Below are 3120 nucleotides of genomic sequence, written 5' to 3' on the forward strand. Positions count from 1 at the left end.
GGGAGCAGACGGTCCCCCCGGAAGCGCCACCGGGCTGGATGCGAGCCCCGCCCCGGCGGTGGTCTACAAGACCGAGGAGATAATAATAAATTTTATCCAAATTAACGTGGGCCGAGGAAAGGCGGCCACGCACCAGATAGACAAATTTCTGGTAGATTTAGCCATAGACGTTGCGCTAATCCAAGAGCCGGCGACCGATGGTACGGGGATCTACCTGCTAGACAGTCATCCCCTTAGGGTAATCGCGGCGGGACGATAGCCGAAAGCTGCCGTTGTTGTCGCGAACACGGCCATAGGAGTCCTCGCTCTTAGAAATCTCTGTACCCCCCACTTGGCCGCGGCCACGCTCACGGTGGGACAAGTCAGCTTGACGGTAGTATCTTCATACTTCCAGTTCTCTGACCCCACCCAGACACACGCCGACGCGTTCGGGTCTGTTCCGTCCTGGACCAGATCCGCGGCGCCGTGCTTGTCTGTGCGGATGTTAACGGCTGTCGACGGTGTGGCACTATTGAAGTCTCGGACGACCGGGGCAAAGTAATCGTGGAATTGATAAGTAAAACCATAGGACGTCCATAAACAGAGGGTCAGCCAACCTGGACGTCACATTCGCGTCGCCCTCGGTGGCGCGTAGGGTGACGGACTGGAAGGTCATACCGGACTAACGACAAGCGATAATAACGTGATCAGCTTTAAATTTGAGTGCAGCCAGAACGCCCTTCCGTCCACGGGTAACGCCGTACGGAAACGATATTTATGGAATAAAACCGATTGGAAATCGTTCAGTAAGATCTTGAAAAGTTTAATGATAGCACGGTCAGCCGAGCTCGGTTGCCCGGTCGTAGATCCCTGTGTGAACGCACTCTCGGAAGTGCTGCAAACGGCTTGTGATACCCACATGAAACGGGCCGTGGTAGGACGGCTGAAACCGCCTCTCTGGTGGAGCTCGGACCTCGATAGCGAGCTCGTCAGATTGGGACGCTGGAAGCTTAAACTACGCGCAGAACGCAACGCGTTCAAAAAGAGAGCCTTAAGGAGGAAGTACGCAGACTTCAAGAGGAGATATAATCGCGCCTGCTTCAGAGCACGGCAGACGGCCTGGCGCTTCTTCGTTACTGGCACCGGGAACGAGGAGCCCTGGGGCCCCGTCTACAAATGGCTAAAAGCCGGGGGAGCACGGCCCTCGGAGAAATTACCAGCGTCCATCAGAAAAATGGACAGAACATTTACGTGTTCGCTTAGGGCGACCGTTGAGAGACTTCTCTAACAACTGGTCCCTGAGGATAGCGACGCTACGAAAACCGCAGGACAGGCGGAAATCCGTAGAGAGACTGGCGTTTATGTGGGTAGATTCGAGTCGGAATTACCTGGGCTTAGTCCGTCGTTGGACCCGGTTGAACCGTGCACGGTCGACGAGGTAAGAGATGCCATAGTGAGAATGAAAACATATAAGGCCCCGGGCCTAGACGGGATCATGGCAGGAATTTTTCGGCAAGCGTGGCCCGTCCTTAAAAACCAAATTACGTTTGCGTACAATAACTCACTGGCTACGAGGACATTCCTGAGCTGGTGGAAGATGGTTGGTCGTCATTAGGAAATCGTCAGATAAGGGCTCGACGGAGGCTAGGTCATACCGACCCATTAGCTTATTCCCCGTTCTAGCTAAGGCACTGGAACACCTTATCGTGGCGAGAATACGTAAAGATACGGACATCCATATGGCGGCCAGACAATTTGGTTTCACCAAGAACCTATCGACCGTAGATGCAATAACACATGCCTTCGGCTGGTCAGATGAAAGGCAGGAGAAATACATCGTAGGCGTATTCCTGGATATATCGGGGGCGTTTGACTGCCTCTGTTGGGCGCAATTGATAAAAGATCTTGAAAAGGTAAAATGCGGCTCTGGGTTGATCGCCCTGACAAAGAGCTACCTCTACGGCCGAAAGGCCCACTTGACGATTGGAGACATGACACTCTCGACGACTCTAACAAAGGGTTGGCCGCAGGGCTCGGAGTTCGGGCCTGACCTCAGGAGGTACGCGGTCAACCCGCTCTTGTCCGGCGATCTCCCACCCGGGACAAGGATAGTCGCCTACGCGGACGATCTCGCGCTACTCATCTCCGGAAAACACCTTCCGGAGCTCATAGAACGGGCGAACGCGCTGCTAGAAATAGCGTCGAAGTGGGCCACTGACAGGAAACTCGCCTCCTCGGTTGCCAAGTCGCAGACCTTGTGGATCAAGTGCTAATTAAGTAAGCCCGTTGACTTGCGATTTGGAGGAACTAAGTTAAAATGACCCCGGAGACGAAATACCTCGGGGTCACACTTGACAAGCAAAGGAAGTTTAGCTTCCATCTGGCGGAAAAGGCTGCGTCCTCGGTAGCGCTATTCAGTCGACTAATATCTGTGGCTAAGGCTAGCTTAGTCCCTAAAGAAAGGACAATAAGGATCCTTTACAAATCGGTGTACCTGCCGCGTATGAGATATGCGGCCTCGGTATGGGCCGAGCGCTGCATGGCCCAGTACCGGCATCGAACACGGGCAAACACCGCCCAAAGACGCCCGTTACTGGCATTGACGGGCGCGTATAAGACCACGTCGACGATGGCGCTCCAGGTCATAGCCTAAGTACCTCCCTTCGACTTAGAACTAGTCGGCTGGCTAAGATCGAACGGGATAAGAGCGCTGTGAGGAGAGGAAACAAATCGGCGTCAGACGTTGCTGGAAAGGCGAAACAGTATTACGACACTACCATACGCCTGTGCAGGAGAGATGGTTTGCCAGTGACAAAGGCAAGCGGACGACGATTTGGTTCCCGGACGTCCGACGCAGACTGTGAGGCCGTGGTTCGTTCCGGACCACTACATCTCGCAGTTCGTGTCTGGACACGGGAACTTCAATTCTTCGCTCTGCCGTTTCAACCTTCGAGGCGAGGCTCGTTGCCGATGCGGTCTTCCAGAGGAAACCGCGGAGCATGTGCTATTCGATTTCCCAGCATATAGCCAGGAAAAAAACAAGCTCGCAGCCGCAGCGCAAGCGGAAGGTGTGGACTGGCCGTGCGACTGTGATACCATGACCTCCACAGAGGCCATGTTCCTTGCGTTCAAAAACTTCTC

This window comes from Melanaphis sacchari, unplaced genomic scaffold (assembly GCF_002803265.2).
Source record: "Melanaphis sacchari strain LSU unplaced genomic scaffold, SCAv2.0 Contig303_pilon_pilon, whole genome shotgun sequence".
Taxonomy (NCBI): Eukaryota; Metazoa; Arthropoda; class Insecta; order Hemiptera; family Aphididae; genus Melanaphis; species Melanaphis sacchari.